Source organism: Macaca fascicularis, chromosome 1 (genome assembly GCF_037993035.2).
Source record: "Macaca fascicularis isolate 582-1 chromosome 1, T2T-MFA8v1.1".
NCBI lineage: Eukaryota > Metazoa > Chordata > Mammalia > Primates > Cercopithecidae > Macaca > Macaca fascicularis.
Window position 1 is genome coordinate 153221320 of NC_088375.1, and position 14328 is coordinate 153235647.

General features: G+C 36.9%; 1 protein-coding gene across 3 annotated transcripts in view; it reads right to left on the reverse strand.

The window, feature by feature from the left end:
* ADGRL2 (adhesion G protein-coupled receptor L2) overlaps positions 1–14328 on the reverse strand; it is a 683665-nt gene that overhangs the window by 572061 nt on the left and 97276 nt on the right. For all 3 annotated transcript variants that reach the window (XM_074003149.1, XM_074003162.1, XM_074003150.1), the window contains exon 2: positions 2362–2542. The gene's annotated coding sequence lies outside the window, so the exon portion shown is untranslated. The remainder of the gene's footprint in view (positions 1–2361; positions 2543–14328) is intronic.

Below are 14328 nucleotides of genomic sequence, written 5' to 3' on the forward strand. Positions count from 1 at the left end.
TTTTAAGGCAGTAATTCTTAAGCACGTTCTGAGAACTATGTGCCTGAGAGTTACCTGGGAAACTTGTTAGAAATGCTGCAAATTCTTGGGATCTATGCCAGGTCTACTGAGCCCAATTCTAAGATAATTAATTTCAGAACCTGTTTTACTACATACATAATCACAGATGCTTCTTAAGAATGGACAGCTTTCAGTACCACCCTCCTAAAGGAAATATTTCACCTATCTGACTACTTGGCACCACTGACCAAATTAAAGTAAACCTGTAGTGTTAGGGAACTCTGAATTTGGGGAAGAAAGAGAAGTTGATTATTTTCTGGTGAATTTCTACATTTAGTAGGTTATCTTCTACATGATAGGCATTCAACCAATATATATATTAAATGAATGAATAAATGGAATCTTATCAATTATATGAAGACAAATACCATTTGGATGCAAAATGTGAATGTTAAACTAGGAAATCACAACTAAGAATATTCAAAGGAAACTGATTATTTAATCTACTACATGTATTCAATAATATTTGCAATATGAGAAGATAAACAGATAATTTAAAGTCAAGTTACAGAGGAGGTAGCATACAGGGAACAAGTTGAAGTATAACCATAAAAACTCTTAGGCAAGTCTGTTAATGTAAGAGGCAGAGATGAATGTGCTTTGTGTTTTTTTTTCTTTTCTTTTCTTTTTTTTTTTTTTGCAGGAAGGTTGTTCAGGGTACATAAAGTACAGTTTCTATATTTTAAAAAAGAAGAAATATGGGGGAGAAATATATTACACTTTAAAGATCAAGAATGTAACTGTTTTTACCCTTACATATTTGTCGAAAGTACCATTACTTCTGTAATGGTACTTTAGAAAAAGGAGATACTGTTCTTCACATGTTTAGTCATGTATTCATCCGTTCAGCAGGTATTTATTGATTTCATACTATGTGCAGGAATGCTGCCTCTATTAGTATTCCAGGACTAGCACAGAAGGAACCACTCTCCTTTTTATCGCAGATGGTCACCTATTGAAGTCAAATGCTCTGAGTTGGATCATACTCACAGGGAGGATTTGTAAGTCAAAGACATTAGCATTTACAACTAATTCTTACTTTGTTGAACCAAGTTGTTACAGACTTAAAAACATGTACTCAACTGTTTACCAACCATCATTATGAACTGCAGTGATATTTCCCTTTCCTCTTATCATATCTTTTGTTAGGGACCCCTCTCTTCCCCACTATTGTTCAGCTGGGCGTGTCTACATCCTGCTTCTTTTGTAATAATCTTTTGAATCTCTCTATTAAATTAATGGACTAGTCTGCAACTACTGAGGCCACTACTGAGTAATTTTAACAAAGAGATTATAAAAACACACAGACACTGGTGTCTCTTAATTAAGAATGTGATGAGTAGATGAGGGTATTTGGCAATAGTTGAAATCAGCAAGTCACTAAAAATTCTTCCGTGATACTACTAATTTGTTTCTAATAGCCTTATAATTGCAAAATATAAACAAAGACAAATGTGGGTTGGATTATATGTAAAAAGTATCAATCTTGTCTTTTCTGCTTAAAAGAGTAATAATTTCCACTTCTGGTGCAGTTGAAATAAGGAATAAAAGCTATATCCCGTGTGTTTGGTTGACAAGCTTTTAATGTTCAGGTTCCTTTTCTGAAAGGTGGCCTTCTTTTATACAACGTCTGTTGTCAGTTGGTAGCATTGTGTAGTCTAGGAGAAATCACAGAGATGCAGGTGTCTTATGAATAACCAGATGGGAAATGGAAGATGATCAAACTTCTTCCTAGACCCTATGAGTCAAATAGGAATGACAAAAGATTTTCCTTTGCAACTGGGAGGACAGCGAAATTGAATTATAAAAAGTCTTGTATACAAATGACAATAATGCCTAACATAAGCCTCCTCCTTAAAGACAGGAAATCTGTTTTCTAAAGCTTTTCCCATCACCAAAATACAGCCAGAGTCTGCTATGAGACTCAGCAGCTGTTAAACAGTGCCAGAAACACTGATGAACGTCCAAGACATTTCCTTCAAGCAAAATAATATCCTCCAAAGAGCACGTTCGGAGATCTTTCACACAGACTCAGAGGGGAGAGCGCCACCTATCGTATCACGGCTGCAGTGTCCAGGGCACCTGGCCATCCTTCCAACCTCCCTTCTACCACCCGCCAGCATATCCAGTTCTGCCCCAGAGAGCTGCGGATAGTAATGTTCTGAGGTGGTCTGAAGTTCACCTAAATGTGCTCATATCACGCTCTATAATGTGAGGAAAACACACGAATTTAAATCAGTTTTTAAAACAACCAGGCCTCTCTTCTCATTTACTAGAATGGAAAAAATTCACTTTTATTACCTCGAAGATGCCAAACAGTGCCATTTTATTACTGTGGGAAGCTGGAAGTCATTTCCGAACCCTTTTGGCAAGGGTGCTATGTAGAGCATCCAGTTCAGTCCTTTAAGTGTCTTCTGAGAACCACCACACAGACTGTGATTTACTGTCTTCAGGAGTTAAAGGGAGCCTTTCTACCCTGAAACTGAAGAAAGAAAGGTGAAGTGTGTTTACCAAGCATCCCAATGAGACTTGCAAGAATATGAGACAGCACAGAGTGGGGAGCCAGAGGTAAAGAATACTTTGGTAACCCACATTTTTCAGTATCTACTTTTACATTTGCTTTAAAAGATTATGTTGGCAGCCTTTAGCAGTTGTGACGATTTTTGTATATTGATCAATTGGTCTTTAGGAGACTTTCTCAGACATCTACACATAGTGGCAATAGGACTGCTTTTCCCCTTCCTCTTTGATGTTTGCATCTTAAATAGGTTTTGGTACACTTGCACAGTGAATGCAGTGCCATAGGGTAAATATGTATGTGTAAATGTATGTGTGTATATATAGAGATGGATAGTATACCACCGTGAAAAATAATTACATAGTCTATCACATAAAAAATGACAAGCTGTCTGATATTGCAAAAGGAAATCTAGTAAACTCCTTTTCTTGACAAAAATCAGTGAACTACTGACCTCAAGTAGAAAGACCAATCTTTATTTGCCTTTATATTTTTAAACCCTGATAAGTAATCATCCAAAACAACTCTCAGAGGAGGACATGACTTTTTTTTTTTCTTGTAAACAACCCAACATCTTTCATGGAGCAATGTCTCCAGCAATTACATTCTTAATATAATATTGTATTTATAAGCTATATCATAAGGCATCCATAATGGTAGCCTACAGTTTCCATGCCTTTTTTTTTAAGTGAAATTAATGTTTTCTTACAATACTTTGGTTATTGATGACAAAAACATTTTTTTCCCCTGCTCTGCCTGGTAAGTAAATATAACAAATACTCAAAGTGGATGAATTTATGACAATATTGGAAATATTATGTGGTCTCTTTCTTTTTAGGGCCAGGATGATGTATCTGTTCTGAAGTAGAGGATTCACACTTGACAGTAGGTTTAGGATTTTATGCTGCTTTCATTGCTCAATCTAGTAGGGATACTAGAGGCCAAAACTTCAAGTAGCGCCTGCTAGGCAAATGGCTGAGGGGAGTGGAGGGCTACATCCAGGGAGTCAGGAATGCAGTGCATTCGATGCAGGAACTGGAAGGTAATTAGAGGAATAAAAGTCTCCTTTACTTAAGAGGAGTGAAATCAAGCCAAAAACTTTGATATATACATAACAAAAAAGTAGGGAAAACGTCGAAGAACAAATTTATCACCAGCTTGCTGGGTCATTATTAATGGCCATTAAAAGAAAACAATAGAAAAAAGAACAGTAATTAAAGATAAGGCAGAAAAGTGACTGAATTTTTTTTTTTAAAGTTCTTCTTTTTAGAAATGCACCCAGGAAACTCTCTCTATTTAAAACTGGCACACACATTGGACGGACTCATATGTTTCCTATGTGTATGTCATTTATTCTTTTATATTTCCATCCATCCGTGTATTCATCCATCAATAAATCTAGCCATCCTTCACCCAATTATCCATCTATTGCAACCAAGTATTTTTCAATTATTTTCTTTCTTCCACTTGTAAATCCAACCTGTTTTAGGTGGCTGCTACATAACAAGTAATATTACTAGTGATAGAATGACATGGAAGATGGAGTCTCTTCCCCCCACGAGCTTAGCATCCAAGTGGAGAGAAAGTTAAGGATATCATTACTACACTATGTGATAGATGATATGATAGCACTACACCATGAAGACAGAAAGGCTTCTAAGTTAGAGAGGTGGATCTGGGAAGGCTGACGTTAAAGTTGAACTGTAGGAGAAGATGGTGAAGAGGAAAGATAATTCTAGACAAAAAGCACTGTATATGCAAAATGTGTCCTTAGTTATTGGTATTCATTTATATTCACAAAATCATTTAACAAATCCTGGCTCTTACTCTGTCTACCTGATAACCTAAGGGAAATCACTCAACTTTTGTCTGCCTCGGTTTCCCTTTCTTCAACTGGGGATGGTAACTGTATATCTTATAGTGAGTATTACGTGAATTTATGCATGAAAAATTTAAGTATATTTGGTAGAAGTAATTTCTCAATACATGTTAGGTAGGATAATATTTTTCCCTTGGTTAAAATGATCTTACTGATGATCCTTTTTGAAGAGATGTGTGAGAGCTATCAGAATTTGAGACTTACTACATTCAGAAACCAAAGAGGCTTCACCTTTCTTAAAACTTTAAAACTGTTTCCAGTAGTGAGAAAAACCTCTAGAAATTCCCTCAGATTCCTGAGTTCAAATTCTGTCTTTGCTACCTTCTAAATTTGAGGTCTTTAGCAAGTTGCTTAATGCCTGCGCCTCAGTTTCTCATCACAAATGCAGACACCAATATCTCCCTCATGGGGCTGCTGCAAGGATTAAATGGGATGATGTGTAAATGTGACTGGCATCACCCAAAGGTTTGTTTCATCATCCAAAACAAACAAACAAAGACAAACAAACAAACAAAAACCTCCTTTAAATTGCTATAATGGCTAATCTAAGACTTGTGAAAAATATCTTTCCCAAAATACTTTCTATAGTTTGAGACATGACATATAAATATTCTCATCTGCATTCGCCAACTCTGGAAAATACTCTTGAATGCTATTGCTGACTTCGATACGCTGCCTTTGCATCTTTGCCAGAACTTGCTCTGGGTTGCAGCTATTCATAGAATGCCCTTGGATAATGTGATAGGTTGAATTTGAATTGCTCCTCCAATCATTTTGGAGCCAGTAATAATGGCAACTAAAATGATCATCTGGAGAATGAACATTTTCCAGTACAATCTCTTTCTATTTTTTTCCTTAAAATAACTCAAAAGAAGATAATATGCTGTTTGAGTAAGTAAGCATTAAACATGCTAACATAAAATTAATTTTCTGTGTACACTTAATATATGCTTTAAAAGACCACTAATCTCAGATGGAATACAAATACAAAGTGACTTTTAAAAACTCATAAATTATAGCAAACAGATATTGCACTAGATCTTTTCTCTTTTCCTGGAATTATTTTTAATTGCAATTGTTTTAAGGCTGAGCACCAAGCCCATCAGAGCACTATGTACAGACTGGCTTCAAATAAATTCAACATATCATCACGTTGCTAATACTATACAAATCTTTGGTCTCTCAAACATCTCTGCTTTTCTCCCACGTATCAATTACCTAAGACCAGGGCTTGTTAGTCTGCCTGAAGGAGTACAGAAGCTCCAGGCTGGCATAGCTTCTATTTTATTAAAATTGTTTTCTTGCCTGCAACCTGATTTCTTCTGGTCTGACCTAATTCCTTTGATGCCTGAGGCTTGGAGGCCAGTGCTAATTTGCATCACGGATGTGTGCAGGAAAGGTAAGACAATTGGAAGAAAAGTAAAAGAGGGAAAGAATGGCACCTGGGTGAGAATGCTCTTCAAATCCAAAATAAGCATTTTGAAAGGAGGACATTTTTGTTTCACTGCATCCTTTAAAGAGGAACCTAAATTCAATGCAGGACCTAATACCAATTTCCCTTCTCTCTTAACTCTCTACTTTTTAAAGGTAGATAGTAAACCATTGTATGACTATGACAAAAAAGAATGGCAGAATGCTAATTGTAGCATCGTAGGATAAATTCCAACGTAAGAAAAATATCTGTTTATGAAAAATAAGTCATGCTTTAGATGCCATAATGATAGAAAAGGTTTGCGCTGACTTGCAAGTAAAGATCACATGACATTCTAAGCTTTGTTACTAAGCTTTGGAACGTGCTGATATTCAGAGTTTCTTAGACCTGTCCACTAAGTTATTGTTTCTCTGGGTCTGTTCCCAGTTTCTTTTTCCCTTTGGGAAGCAGGTTTTTCTTACTGCTCAAATATGCGTCCAACATCTTGTAGTCATTAATATACCAAAGGCAGGGGCTAAAGGGGCAGATTTTCAAAGTGTCTGTACTCTCTTGATTTTGGATTACTATGAATCCTGGAGAAGTGGGAAGGTGAAATTTATCCTTCTTGCTAACAAATTGCACACTTCTTCTTTTGAGATGTTAAAAAGTGTAATTTTGTTTGCATGGATTTACAAGAATAGGGGAGGGTGTCCATTTGTGATTTGATTAATGGAGATTCACAAAGTCACCCTTACACCTGCTCCCATGAGAAGAGATGTACTTTATTTTAAGCAAGAAAATGATCAGTAACAGTAATTGTTTTCAACACAGTAGCACGCCTTGGTACAGGGATATTTTCACTTCACAGATGTTTGAAGTCACTTGGAGCTCAGCCTCCAAGCTTGTTATTCATTTGGCATCCAAATTCATGTTTCATAGCCATGTGACTATCTTCTGTGCCAAAAATAGAAGGGATACTCTGAATTTTAGAGCTATACCGTAGCTGCCTAACCTACACAGCTTCTGTGTTTCAGGAAATATTTGCAGATTCAAAATATGTATTTCAGTCAATTGTTTAAAACTATTTATTCAACAGATATTTAGGGCTGCTAACTGGTACAAATGTGTGTGCTTTTTGTATTCCTCCCAGAGGTAGGAAGTGTCTCCTTTATATTCTCCTTTTATTTTCACTTGTATTTTAGTAGCGGATACACCAGTGAGCAGGAAAATGATCACTACACAGATACTGAGAAGGAAAGAAAAAGAACAGGGGTTTGTAGTCCAGATAATTCACAACATGCAAAGCTAATAGAGTCATATCCAACAATAGATAGGACATTAGATTCTTAGGGGTGTGTGTGCTATATTTTAACACAAGCCCCACAGTCAGCATTTTTCACACTGAAGAAAAATGTTGGCAGTTTAGCCTGAACATTGCTTCTAACAGAACTGGAAAGGCCATTTGAAAACAGTTTAAGTCCACACATCACTTCCTATTTGATCTAAAGAAATAAAAAGTCATGCATTGGTACAAATTGTTGCTACTTTATTTCATTGGCCCCTCCCACGTAAGCAAATGAACACTTAAGAGCAGAAAATCCAGCTATAATTTAGGATCCCAAACTATGCATTATGGTTTTCTTTAGCAGAGATATCAAAAATTATCTCATGCTTAGTTTATATTGTTCAGTTCTGAAATCCATTATAGCTTGTGCGTTGGGCAGGTAAAGATTAATTTGCATTTGTAAACGTGCACACCCTTGGGGGCAGTTGTATTTTATGCACGAGTGAACAAGGGTCTTTTAGCAGCAAATCTATGGAGCTGACATTTTTATGCCTTCTATTTTTTTTTTAAGTACAAGTCTAAGCACACAAACAGCAGATTCCCAATTTTAAACTGCTTGTTGAACTCATCTTTTAGTTTAATGTTATAATTAATGTGGTTTGTACGCTAACATTAGGTGTAAACTTTATATGCATATATATACAAATATTTTCCTCAGACACAAAAGTTTTTAGCAAGTACAGTAAGGAATGGTTTATATTTAATTAATACAGTAACCCATTTAATAAAGGATGCTACCTACTATGTGAAGAAATAAGAATACAATTTTTTTAAATGAGCATTCCATCTTACAGTGCATCTAGGAGAGATTGCTTATGTTTTTGCTGTAATTTTACAAAATGAAAAATTACAACAAATATCTATTAGATTCGCTTGTATAAAGTTGACTCCATCAAAATTCCTTTGCATCCTATTTTATTTAAACAGAATTCTGATGAGGAATGTGTGGTCCTGAATTCCTCAAGCAAGCTAGACCTAATGCTTATGATAATGATCACAGCAATTAGAAACACAATAGATGTACGTCGTCCCAAATGAGATCTGAACTCCTGATTAAAGAAAGACGGGGCCTCGTCCTGTTTCCTGTGTGTGTCTTGTGTAACAACCTCATTGTCTATAACTAATAGATAAAAATGCAATGAGGTGAGCCTGTAATACAACAGATAGTGAAACAAACAAAAAAAATTGCTTACATTTCTGCTTGCTGTGCTAACCCCTTTCTCAGATGATCTTGGCAGCTTTACCTTTTTCTAATTTTGCTAACATCTCACAAACATGAAACAGCTCCCCTTCAACCCTCTGGCTCCTCCCTCTCCCTTCTTTTCTCCTTCCCGCTATTTCATTACATTTTCTTATGTGCATACCATCAAGTCCTCTTGGACACATAATCAGATTTGTGCCAGACTATGTTTCTTGGCTTTAATGATTAGTTAGCTTTCCAGAATACACATGCTGCTTTATACATGCTTTTATTACTGACATCATGAGAATGCATCTCTCCTGTGTTTACAATTGGGTGTTCACCCTTAAATAAAAGCCATGAGATCAGGTTTAAGAGAATCGTTGTTTAAGAGAATCTTTGAAAAGCAGAATAAAAACAGCTGTTATCTGCTTGAACCATTTCATTTTCTTTCATGATCTGAATGATAATGATGTGTAACAGTGGGCAGTCTCCAGCTTTCATTATACACCATACATCAGAGTCTCTTTCAGGATGGAATTGGGTCTCTGTCTCGGAGTTCCAACAGGATCTTTTTAACCTCACTTCTAACAGGTGTTGGTGTTTGAGGGAGGGGGTGAAGGCAGAATAAAACACCTTTGCTTGTTCCCCCACTGACCTCTGGATCCAGGAGGCTGGTTTTCATTGGCAATGTGGGTTTGAAAGTCAAACCAGGTCCTTGCTGAAATCTCTCTCGCCAGAAACAGATTACAAATATTTCCACATGTCAAACAAATGAACAATAGGGTGGTCCTTATTAATCAAAGCTCTTCTAAACCAAGTACAGATGGTAGCAATGAACTTCTCTTCCGTGAAGATTTCTGGAGACGGGAGGAAATATATCTCACAGAAATACACATTTCTTCCAGAGACACCAGACGAGGAATAAGGAGCTCAACCCAAATGTAACTCAAAATGAAATGAAACAGAACAATAACAAATAAATAAAAAATTTAAAACACCAGTATTCTCAATGATCCAAACCAGAAGGCTGATTGAGCTTATTTCCATTCAACACTCCCTCGTCACAAGCTGTTCCTGAGGATTCTGCAGTATTTGCCTAGAGACTGACAAGCTCAAATTGGTTTTAACCTCCAGAGTCCCCTTTTCATATCGCAGATGTTGCTGATTTGGGGGCAGAGTTGTGCTTTCCCCAAAGTCTGTGACTTCCAGGCTCTGGTGACATCTACTACTGAGAGCATAACTCCTCTCAGACAACAATGTCATTTGTTATTTTTAATTAACAGAAAAATATCAATAGCAATGGTTGAAACTGCATTGTATTCAAAACTTGAGAGTGAAGAAAGTTCGGGAAGCAATTTTATTTAAAGAACGACCCAGAGGCTGGACGGATGGCTGCATTTCTCTGACCCTAGCTGTATTACCTAAGCCTCTTGGGTGGCAAAAAACTGGGTTGAGAAATCTCCTGGGAACAAAGACTCCTTGGGACGTTCTGTACCACCAGATGTTACTATTTAGGAAGAGTGTATTTCAGATGTTTTAGCAAAATTGGTTTCACTTCTTCACTCAAGATTGGTGCTATTATGGTCCCGTGTAGTCTGTCCTTCAAGGTGAAGGATCAAACGAAGCTAAGATGTCACTCAGTTCACGCCTTGTCTCAAAGCAGTGTTAAACCTAAATTGTATTTGAAAGGTGAAAATTCTATTGTGAAGCCCTTAACACAGAGGATCTGTGATTTGCACTGATAAAAAAAAAAAAAAAATTCCATGATGTAAAAACTTTACCAGAGGCCATTTCTCTCTTTAGCCTGAATCTTTCATATTGCAGCTAAGAGTGTACTTCCTCTTGGTCTGATCTCAGTAAAGAGAGCAATATTCAAAATACTTTAATGTATGGTTTAAGATTTTTCAAAGTCTCTTCTCAAAGTTTTTCAAGATAATTACAGTAAAGATGGGAGATTTTTCTACTAATAGATTAAGCATGTGCCTGAAACCTCAGATTAATTATAATCTTTTTCAAGAGGACTAAAATTATATAATTTTTTATGAGGAGATAACACTTTATTGGATTTTAAAAGGAAATGAAATATTCCTTTTAAAGAATATATAGGCATTATATATAAAAACGATTCCTTTACATGTCATAATTATGATTTCATAATGACTTTTTTGGGGGAGGTGTGGAGACTGTTCAACTGATTTTAAACTTGTTGGAAAATAAAAGGCCTTATGAAAATAATCCCTATTATTATTTTGAAAATGTGAGATATATTTTGTTCAATATATGAAATAGTATTTTTCTTTTTATTCCTTTTTTTTTTTTTTTTTCGTCATGCAGGCTGGAGTGTGGTGGTACAATCACAGCTCACTGCAGCCTCCACCTCCCGGGCTCAGGTGATCCTCCCATCCTGAGTAGCTGAGACTGCAGGTGGGCAACACCTCCATGGCTAATTTTTTAATTATTCATAGAGACTGGATCTGGTCTTGAACTCCTGGGCTCATGTAACCCTCCCACCTTTGTCTCCCAAAGTATTGGGATTACAGGCATGAGCCACCACACCTGGCCTGAAATAGTACTTTCCAATATCACATTTGGGGTATTCAGTTCTCTGAATACGTGGCAGTACATCCAATTCTAAATTAATACAGAATCATTGCCAATGACAAAAAAGACTTCATTCTTCCCATTTTTTGTGTGTGATGTTGGATAAGGGATAGTATCTCAGTGAAATTGACTTTCCCCGAGAAAGTGAAAGAAAGCACGCTGCTCCTCAGAGTGGGCATTCCTCATGCTACACTTGCATATATTACAGCACCACCATAAAATTCAGGGTAGTATATGTACTCTGTTCCATAAGCCAACATAGTAACTTCCAAGTGGAGAAGACAATGAAAGACGAATTTATGTATTAGAACCTCAACACTCTTGAGGAATACCTGAAAAATTATTCTAGAATGTCAACATAGCTTTTAGAATTTTTGCTAAAAGCCATATTTATATTCAATTCAGATATTATACAAATCTATAAATATTAAGTCATCTTGATTTGTCTACTCTTCTATTGTAATTAAATTAAAGATAAGGAGATGCCACATATCTTTTAGGTGGAATTAATAAGAATGCTCATGAGAGAAAAAAATGATAAGTTTGATGGAAGAGGAAGAGTAAGAAATTAAGGAAAAGGAAGAGGAGATCTAAATCTCCACCTGGAGAAATGTATTAGTCTGAGGAAATTTGAAAAGACTATTCACCAGAATATGGATTAAAAAGTTAGCTATATTGAAAGTAATTCACATTTTAAAATGCTTACAACCTATTAAACACTTTTTTTCATTGCTTTATACTTATTCAAAGTTTCTGAGTGAAGTGACTGAGAGTTTAAGTTCTGGGTTTGAATCTGAGCTTTGCCTCTTACTAATTGTTTGCCTTGGCCCAGTAGCTTCCTTATGCCTCCATGTCCTCATATATAAAATGTGATTCAAAACTCATTAAAAAACCTTCTTCATAGGTTTATTATGAAGATAAATTGATTAAATATTGGGAAGTTCTTGGAACAGTATCTGGGACGTACTAAACACTACAAGGGTTTATTATGAAATATTCTTATTTAATTTTCACAGGAACTTTCCAAGATACAAACATTATTTTCCTTTTAAAGTAAAGATAACTGGGGCTTCAAGGTTGATTACCTTGCCTAAGATCAACAGCTAGTAGATGGTGGCAAGGGGGTTGGTATTCTGTATATCTGATTCTGGTGTCACGGCTTCACCATACTGTAGAGTGAACTTATATTTAACTACAAGTAATAAACTGTAATCAGATCTTCTGATAAAAATCAAAGACGCCCGGGTGAGGTGGCTCAAGCCTGTAATCCCAGCACTTTGGGAGGCAGAGGTGGGTGGATCATGAGGTCAAGAGTTCGAGACAAACCTGGCCAACATGGTGAAACCCTGTCTCTACTAAAAATACAAAAATTAACTGGGTGTGGTGGTACGCGCCTGTAGTCCCACCTACTCAGGAGGCTGAGGCAGAAGAATCACTTGAACCTGGGAGGTAGAGTCTGCAGTGAGCCAAGATCATGCCACTGCACTCCAGCCTGGACAACAGAGTGAGACTCTGTCTCAAAAAAAAAAAAAAAAAAAAAAAATCAAAGACATTGGCTTTACTGACTGCTATCTGTCATCCTAGAAAGAGTGGTAGATAACTGTACAAATATAGAAACATATACACTGCAGAATGTATGTAAATGTGCATTTTGGCATCTCTAAATTTTAAACCCATTTTCCTAAGAGTACCCACTTATTGAGTTATTTGATAATAACACTACTTTTGATATGCCAACCTAGAGGTACCATCATTAAAGAAAAAGTGTTATGGCCAGGCACAGTGACTCATGCTTGTAATCCCAGCACTTTGGGAAGTTGAAGTGGGGGGATCACCTGAGGTCAGGAGTTCGAGACCAACCTGGCCAACATTGTGAAACCCCATCTCTGCTAAAAATACAAAAATTATCTGGGAGTGGTGGTGCACACCTGTAGTCCCAGCTACTCTGGAGGTTGAGGTATGAGAATCACTTGAACCCGATAGGTGGAAGTTGCAGTGAGCTGAGATCATGCCACTGCACTCCAGTCTGGGCAACAGAGGGAGACTCTCTATCAAAAACAACAACAACAACAAGAACAAAACAAACAAACACACAAAAAAAGGAAAAGCGTTATGTACATTCCAACAGCTCCCCCCCCCCTTTTTTTTTAATTGTTACTATACTGGGATTAATTGTTGTTACCAAGGTTCTCATCAAAGATATCTTCCAAGATCTGTCTGAGTAAATAAAGACCTGTTGGTTAGGCTTTCTCTCAACTGAGTGAACCTTTCCATTCTATACTTGTCACAGTTTTTATTACATATTTTAATAAAAAGTGGTTTGCAAAATGCGTGTCTTCTCCACTATACTGAAAGCTACGTGAATGTAATAATTATTTGTGGTTTGCTTATTCTTTTATCTCTGGCACCTAGAATGGTGTGCAGCATAAAATGAGACAGCTGCACAGTCAATGTTTGCCTTATTAATCAACAAAACTCTCTGGCCTCTGACGGGCTGTTTGGGGGTGATGGTGGGAAATTGGATAAAGACTGGTACACATGCATGGCATGTTGGAGGCTGTGAGAACAAGAATGCTCCGTGGACAGTGCTGTTTCAGGGTTGTTTCAGATAGAAAATATAGACACAAGATAATACTAAGAAAATGGAAGACAATAGGAAAAACAAGGTCAACTTAAGAGAAACCTGAGTTATTTTGTTTCAGAGGAGGGTAGGAAGTTCAGGGCGAATTTTTGTTTTGTTTTGTTTTGTTTTGTTTTTCACAGTAGTTGTAGCAGTTTTGAGTTGATTCTCTTTCTGAAATCTTATTAAAACAAGCTGGCTATGGTTAGAACCTATAGGCTAGAATAATGTATACCGAGAGGGTTGATGGCAGCAGTAATATCACCTTTATATGGTGGATTCTCTTGGTATATATCAAAGAATCATCACCCAGTGACCCCTGGGTGCAGGAGCTTGTATGTGATTAATCACGGAAGTACTTTCTCTGTTGAACTCTGGAGGGAAGTTTCTGTACCCAGCAGGTGAAATAACATACTAGGGAGCCTGGCAGGCAGAGTGGCATATTCCCTCCTGACCTCAATTTCCCAGCCATGGTGCTGTCTGTTTGTGCGTAAGAGCACTAGGCTAAGAAAAACAGCAAGGATCCTATCAGGACCCCACAGTATAGGGAGATAGTGATCTTCTCATTGAGTCAAGTAAAGAGCCTAGATTTCAGTGGTATTTGAGAGAGCAGGAAGATAGACTAATTTGGCTACCCATTTTAAAAGAAAGTATGCCAGCCGCTGAATCTTTCCTTACCAATTTATGTCCATTTAGTTTACATCTCTTGGA